Raw genomic sequence first — 8,041 nt, 5'->3', positions numbered from 1 at the left:
CCCCGAAAAACCATGTATTTCAACATATTTAGCGGTCAAACGTTGCACATCTTGTACATTTAGTTTCCTCAAATATTCGGTTGCGTACAAGTGAAAAATACATTTGCAAAATTGTTTAAACAATCATATGAGGTTTGTTCACCCATATGCAAATACTCAACCAAAAGATCGACGGAGGTCGCAAATGGTAGTTGTTGTATGGCTAATGTTAATTTTTGAACTATATTAATTCAAAGTAATCCTGTTGCATCACGTTTTTGATGAAAATATTTAAAATACGGAGGAATCGGGGTTTGAGAAAATTTCAATATACCTTGACTTGTACGAAGAAATAAAGGCTTGGTCATAAGATATCGTCTTCGGAAGTAATCTGGTGAAAACGTACATGTGTCTGAATAATAATCATTTCTTAAAGCCCTTGTGATTCTTTGTCGATCTCTATATAGATATCTTATAGGTGCTCTTGGTATTGATTCGACTTATTAATCATCGCTTAACTCATCTAAATTATCAAGTAAATCAAGTGCTTGATTATAATTTAAATTATTCGTGAGCATTAAGAGCGTATTTACGTCGAGATTCGAATTTGTGGTATTGCGATTCATAGTGTTGTATTTGAAAGAAAAAAAGGGTAAATTGAAAGTGTATTTGGATATGAAAAAAGTGGTAAAATGAGAGTGTAAATTTGAGTGTTGTTTTTGAAAAGAAATGACGATATGGATATGTATATATTGTAAATTAATTAAAGAAATAAAAATAAAAATGAAAATGGAAACTAGCCGCTACTTTTTGAAATTTTGTTTTTTTTACCAACGGCTATTTTGGCCTATTTCATCCGTCCGCCAAAGTGCTTTAGAAAGAAATTAAAAAGGGCGAAATGGAGGGCGACGTGCAGGGCGCGAGGCAGGGGACCCGTTGCCATCGGTGCCCTACTGGGCGATGGGTTAGACAACTTCAAAAAAACCACCGTTGGGACCTCTCTAAGTATATAAGTAATAAGTAGTTATTATAATATGACTCTTATAAACATAAAGAATATTGAAAGAGGGTGCTGCCATTTTATTTTTTATTAAAGATAAAATTACGTCGTTGGTCCCTGTCGTTTGCTCCAATTTGTGTCTTCTGGCGTAAACTTTTTTCGACATGATTGGCTACTATACTTTGAAAAAGCTATGCGCTTGGTCCCCATACTTAATGATCGTCAAAAAAGTGTCGGTTAAATTTTTACATGTGTCTTGCCCATAAAGGTATTTTAGTCTTTTATTTTCTTTTTCTTTTTTTGTCATCTTTTTTTTCCTTCCGCTTCATTTTCATTCTTTTTATTTTCCTTCCCCTTCATTTAAACATCAAATCTAAATATAAACCATTAAACCCTAAACATCAAATCTAAATCTCAACCAAAATCTGAAAACACACTACCTGTACACATCTGATTTTAACATCACCAGCACACTAGCAAAATTCAAGTGTTAACCCTCAAGAACAATGAAGAGCAAACTCAAAATAATTTTCTATGGTCACCATATACGATAATTTTCATTGTTTTTGCAGATTTGGGGAAGCATTGGTACGTTATTACTTTTGGAATACTAACATTCTTAATATAAACAATTCCAAAGTATTATCACCTCGAACAAAGTACGGAAGTTTAATTGTCTACAAACTACTAGAAGAAGGGAAATCCCTTTTGGGTCCTATGAAAGTGAGAAAGAGATTTGGGTTCAGATGGTTGGTACGATAGTAAATATTGGTACTAATAATGATACTACAATGGGATATATTTCGTGCCTTGAATTGAAAAGTACCCATATTATCCTATACCTAATAGTGCTCGGAATCCCCTCCCCCTATTGGATCCCTCTGGTGTTCATCAACAGTGTTTCCTTTATTATTATTTTTTTTACTCTACCTTTACCACTTTTTAACTTTTGCTTTTTTTTTTTTCAAAAAACAAGGAACCATGTATATAAAAATAATGAAGACTAACCATCAAAAAGATGACTTAGCCCAAAACAAAACATGCCTTTTTTTAACTACTCAAATTTCTTTATTTCTTTTAAATACGCTACATTTCAACACACTTATTAGTACACATCATATTTTGTACTAAAAACACATTACGTTTAATATTTTGTTTATAAAAATTTCTGCTGCGAAGCGCGCTCGCCATCCATCTTGTTTATCTGAAGGGCCTTATTTATTTTTTATTTTATTTTACTTTTTTTGAAAAAACAAGTAGTTTTATTTGATAGGGTTATTGGACCCAACAATAAGAGTAATTTCTATAAAATCACCTTCCCACAATAGACCAAACGAAGAAAATAACAAAGAAATAAGAATGTGATAATTTAACGTGACTATATGTAATCAACGGGTTGATTACTTTAATCCACGGACCAAACTAGAGGGATTTTATTGATAGAATTCGTGATACATGGTATGAGTTACATTAAGGTATTTATATAGGCATAACATAACAAGGAAACAACTTAGGGACCAAGAAAACTTAAATTTGGAAACTTTGGCCCGTTAGACCCAAGTTTGCGATCGCGAGGCTCGCCAAGCCTTCATTCTCGCGATCGCGAGACACATGTCGAGGGCATCTTCCAGTCGCGACTCCAGATTTCCACTTCGCGAGCTTGTGTCTCTTCAGCACTCGATCGCGACTCCTAGGCTCGCGGTCGCGAGTCTTGTGCTTTTCCATGTTTGTTCAAGCTACTTCACTCCAAAAATATACCACTTGAAGGAGACTTTAACAAAACTCAATCTTCGTCAACCCAACACTAACCAAGATAGTCAAACCACCATACATACCTCCAAAACATCATTTGGGACACACACACACACACACACACTCATCTCATATGTCAAATGTGTTGATTAAGATTCAAATCATAATATTCAAAAGTTAATCACTTTATTTTGATGATGACACACAAGAACCTAGTAATTAATCATATGTAGGACGACATGAGTTCATGAGTCTAAACTATCTCTAGCAAAAGACCAATACTTAACTAATTATCTTGGGAAAAATGCTATACGGCTGCACCACGGTCGACCGTGACACCAACCGTGTGTGTCCTGCACTAACGAGTTCAAGCTTTTCTAAAACTGTAAACCTAAGGCTGACTTCACGGACAACCGCAGCCCGACCGCAGTTTTCTCTGTTACCAAATTCATCCACTTTAAGATAAACCACTTTGAGGCATCTATAATTTATGAAACCTTTTTAAACACGCTTATAATAGTTGCCCTTTTTGTTCTCAAAAGAGTTTTGAACCAAAAGATGTTAATTTTTGCTAATCACACCTAATGACATCTTAATGACACTTTAAGCTTATGCTAAAACACTCAAGTGACATATCCTTTTGTCCTAATACATAGTGTCATTTAAACATACTAATAATGGTCATTAAAAGTCCTAATTAAAGAGTTGCACTCCCATTAGTTCTATGTATCATTATTTGAATGTAATTAGTTCAAGTCTAGTCAAGTTGTAACAACAATCATCATGTTCAAACTAGACTCAAACTAGTTCATTTAAGTTGTAACAATGTTCTAAAAGGAAAGAAACTCCCATAAGCTAAAAGACAAGTGATTAAGAAAGGTTGATGAAGATTTTTGAAGATAATGGTTGTCAAGAGACAAAAATCTGCAATTACCTCTTTTGGTAATCAATGACAAATGGTCAAAGATTGAAGACTTTCTTCTTTAGAGGACATGTCAACCTCCAAACTTATGTCCAAAACATAAAGGGTAATGAGGATAATTTTAGAAGTAATTGGCCTCTAGTTGCAGCTATTCAACAAGGGAAAATGACAAATTTCAAAGGACAAAAATGGCATAAGAATCAGATGTCAGAGGTACACGGTCGAACCACGGTCGACCGTGCAGTGAGCCGTATGACTTCCAGACAGATTTCTCTTTCCTATAAAAGCCAAGCCTTGAAGCATTTGAAGACTCACCTCTTGCACTCATATTTTCTCATACTGAATGATATCATTCTTATACTTATTTTGTAATCTTTTAGAGAGATTCTAGCAAGAGTACTTGTAAGCCTAAAGTTGTAAGTTTACTTGTAAACTATCTTCTTAAAGGGATCTAGAGGATAGTTGTGTTTTCACTAGGATAAGTTCATTAGGATCTTGTGGTAAGAGCTATAGGTGTTTGTGAAGTCTTCAAAGGGATGTAAGAGTTCACAAGGTGCGGCTTATCGAAGTACTAGTGTTGTATCCGGACACTCCACCGAGTTTGGAGTATCTGATAATGCTAAAAATGAACATATATTTCATAGCATTATCCTTCCAGAAAGACAAGCTTCTAGTTGCAATTGTTCTATTTTTATGTAATATTCGTTTAAATAAATAAGTGCGAAGACAAAAGAAGAAAACGACGAATTGAAGATGCAAATGACCAAAAAGCTCAAATGTACAAGATACAATCCAAGTGGTTCAATTTATTGATGAATAATGTCTAAAAATGACAAAAGTACAAGCTGCGAAACGCAAAGTACAAGATATCTAAGCATACGAAAAAGCGTTCGAAAATCCGGAACCGAGACATGAACCGAGCATCAATGCGCGAGTCAACGGAGCTAAAATTACAAGTTAACTATGCACGAGAATATAATATAATATATATATAATTATATATATATATATTATATATATATTTATTGATTATGTTGACAAACAAATGGCCAAAAATTGGTGAGCTGGAATCCGAAGCTCCGCACTCGCAGAGTTGTGAGGCACAAAACCTCCGCACTCGCGGAGCAACCAAATTCAAAATCTGCCGATAAAAGGCACAAGCTTCTGCCGAATCCATTAACCCTTTTTCTTTTCCTTTCTCAGTTTATATTTATATTTATAATTATAATTATAATTTTAATTTAAGATTAATAATAAATTATGATTTAGTTGGGTTATTGTAAGAAATATTTTACGGGTTTTAAGTCAGAACTCTGTCCGTGTAACGGTACGCGATTAATCACCACTGTAAGCTATGTTCTTCCTTTTTAAATTAATGTCTCGTAACTAAGTTATTATTATGCTTATTTGAGCTGAAGTAATCATGATGTTGGACTAAATATTAAGTCGAGGTTATTGGATTTTGTACCATAATTGGGGTTTGGACAAAAGACCGACACTTGTGGACATTGGACTATTGACTATTAATAGATGGGGGGTATTGTCTAATCGAATGACAACTCATTAGAATCTGTCGAACCTATCTTCAAATTAATTAATCTAATAATTATTAAAATGATTATGTATGTCCTATTTAGTGACATTTATACGACATCGGTTACAATCATTTAATTAATTATTCGGGTTGGGTAATTAATTATTCAAACTGATCATGTGGGTAAATTAATATTCATATCTTATTAAAACAGGAGTGTATTACATTCAAGGGTAATTGGTGTAATTGTTAACAAAGTATTAAAACCTTGGATTATATGCAGTCGATAACCTGGTGTAATCATTAAACAAAGTATTAAAACCTTGTTACAGTTCGAATCCCTAAATAGTTGAAATATTTGACTTCGGGAATAAGGTTAATTTGACGAGCATTTTATAATTATGACCGATGAACTATTATGGACAAAAACCAAATAGGTTTCAAATAATCCAGGACAAAGGACAATTAACCCAGAGTAATAAATTAAAATCAAAACGTCAAACATCATGGTTACGGAAGTTTGAATAAGCATAATTGTGTTATTTTATATCACATCGTACTTTTATTTACTGTCATTTATTTATTGTCATTTTAAATATTGTTATTTATTTTACGCATTTTAATTATCGTCATTTATCTTTACGATTTATTTAAAATCGACAAACCGGTCATTAAACGCTAAAAACCCCCTTTTATAATATTACTACTTATATAATTATATATATTTTATACAAATATAGTTTATAAAAATATAGTACGTATCACTAGCTCCCTGTGGAACGAACCAGACTTACTAAAAACTACACTACTCTACGATTAGGTACATTGCCTATAAGTTATGTAGCAAAGTTTAGATATATCCCATCCGTAAATTAATTAAAACTTGTATCATATCGTATATTATTTCGTACTAAAAATAATAGTATTTCGTACTACACCTCGCACACATCAAGTTTTTGGCGCCGCTGCCGGGGAACACTTAAACGCCGAAGCGAAACGCTATAAAAAAATTAGTTTTTAAGTTATTTTTGTAAAAATATATTTATATAAGTTATTAGTTTTAAAAAAATATATAAAAACAAAAAAAATATATATATATTTATATATCTATATTTTTAAGTGTTTAAAATTAAAAAGTTTTTATTTTTTTTAGTTACAAAAACTAATAAGTAATTTTTTGTTAAAATATAAGTTATACTTAAGTTATATTTTATAAAATTTAAAATCAGAAAAATAAATCAAAGTAAAAAAAAAAAAACGCTGAACCTGCGTAACTTGAACCTGCATCCTCCACACTCGCGGAAGTTTTGGGCAGCTAGGATCCGCACTCGCGGAGCAGTCTGATAGACTGAAACCTGGTACGCATTAATTACGCAGTTAGGGTTATAATTATTTATAATTAATAATAATTAGGGTTTTAATTTAATATTAATTAGTTTTAGTTTATTTAATTTTGTATTTTTAAGTTTTAATTAGTTTTATTAATATATAAATTAATACTTTTATAAAATAATAATATAAAAATAATATATTTATAAAAATTGTATTTTTATAACTTTAAGATTTATTTTTATATTTTGTATCTTTTTATTTCGTTTAATCGTAATTTGTATATTTATCGTTCGTAATTAGTTTTAAACTTAGTTTTTACCGTAGTTATTTTATATTTCTAGATTTCTAGGCTATGCCGTAAAATCCCTTAAGTGTTTTTTCTTTAGATTAAGACTTAAGCGCTTTAGAATTTTACGACATCACTTATCGCTTTAATATTTAATAGATTTTAGTGCCTAATTAAGTTATTGCCGTTTTGAATATAGAATTTCTTTTAAGCTTTAATTCCTTTAGACGTAATTTTTAATATTTAGTTTTTAGACTTTTAAGTTTCAACGCTCTACTTTATTATTTTTATTTTTCGACTTTTTATTTTTCGACGTTTTTCGACGCACTCTTCTTCTTTCTCATTTCTACGCTCTAGTTTTTAGGACATAGAATTTTCAAAATTTTCTTTAAATTTCGACGAAAAAATTATTTTAAGCGGTTAAATTGATAGACATCCAAAATTTTCTGCTTCGTAGTAATAGTTGGATTTGTTAGTGGCTGAGTTGTGGATTTTCCGACTTAAATGATCCTGGCTCCCTGCTGCATCTTTTGGCTATTCGAAACGTGGGTAAAAGCAGAAAAGTCTATTAATTTGATAACTTATATAATTTTTATTTTTATAACTAATAGGATATTCAGTGAATGCACCGAGCAAAACGTTCACCACCTTTCATAGGTTCACCACCTATAACTCGATCAAGACATCTAGCTAATATTGCCGCTGTTGATTTTTCTTTAGAATTATCATCTAGTCGAACAAGTACTCCAATTCAAATTTCCAATAATCCATTTTTTGAACCCGACTTCATAATTGAGAACCCGGAGGATATTCAAGGACAATTCAGAGATCCTGAACCACTAATTATTCCTCCTGAACCACAAATCATTCAACTGGAGATTGTAGAGGAAGTAACCATTAAATCAGAATCCTCTAGTGATTCAGATTCAACAAATTCAATCATGGAAAAACATGAACCTCTAAGTATGGAAGACTGAATGAGAGCCACATGCACTGGTCAAGGACACGCCATTATTAAGCGAGAAATTAATGCGCCAGATTATGAAATCAAAGGACAAATCCTACACATGGTAACTAATCAATGCCAATATAGTGATACGCCAAAAGAAGATCCAAACAAACATCCTCGAACCTTTAATAGGATCTGTACTCTATTCAAAATCAGAGAAGTTGAGGATGAACAGATCTATCTCATGTTGTTTCCCTGGACTTTAAAGGAAAAAGCCAAAGATTGGT

Source organism: Rutidosis leptorrhynchoides, chromosome 4 (assembly GCF_046630445.1).
Source record: "Rutidosis leptorrhynchoides isolate AG116_Rl617_1_P2 chromosome 4, CSIRO_AGI_Rlap_v1, whole genome shotgun sequence".
Classification (NCBI taxonomy): Eukaryota; Viridiplantae; Streptophyta; class Magnoliopsida; order Asterales; family Asteraceae; genus Rutidosis; species Rutidosis leptorrhynchoides.
This window is presented reverse-complemented; position numbering follows the sequence as displayed.